The sequence below is a fragment of the Phyllostomus hastatus genome, unplaced genomic scaffold (assembly GCF_019186645.2).
Source record: "Phyllostomus hastatus isolate PE091 unplaced genomic scaffold, TTU_PhHast_1.1 phas_contig_329, whole genome shotgun sequence".
NCBI classification, from domain to species: domain Eukaryota; kingdom Metazoa; phylum Chordata; class Mammalia; order Chiroptera; family Phyllostomidae; genus Phyllostomus; species Phyllostomus hastatus.
Window position 1 is genome coordinate 6,140,466 of NW_025333854.1, and position 629 is coordinate 6,141,094.

Genomic DNA, 629 nt, shown 5'->3' on the forward strand with positions numbered 1-629 from the left:
GGTTGCAGGCCACAGCCCCCAGCAACCACACATTGATGTTTCTCTCTCTCTCTCTCTTTCTCCCTTCCTTCCCTCTCTAAAAATAAATAAATAAATCTTAAAAAAATAAAGGAGGGAAGAGCATTGTCTTCACTCAGTCCGAGAGGTGACAGGTGACATTGGGGAAGTCACTAAGAGGAGAGGGCGTGTCTGTGCCCTTTGCAGCAGCAGCAGCAGCAGCAACTTCGTGTGGGTCACAGGCAGCTGAGGAAGCAAGAAGGCAGCAGAAATAAGAAATAATTTCTGTGCCCAAGCAAGAGCCCACAAGTTGCCTCTTCCAGAGCACAGTGGGGACAATGGCCCTGCGACCTGGCGGGTGGGGAGGGTCACAGTGCAATAATGTGAACTCTGATGGTTCAGGTGGTGGGATTACAAGACGTCTTCCCTGAGCATCCAAATAACGTGCCTTATCTTTGAGTCACGTGTGTTCACAACAGGGAAATAGCTTCTGTTTTATGGATTTGAATTGGGTGGGGGAAAAGTTAGAAAATGTCATAGCTTTCCCTCCCCTCACCCCCTCAACCTTTTTTAAAAAAATCAGACCCACTGAGACCTCAGTGGGGGGAAATTAGAGAGAGAAGACAAGAGGG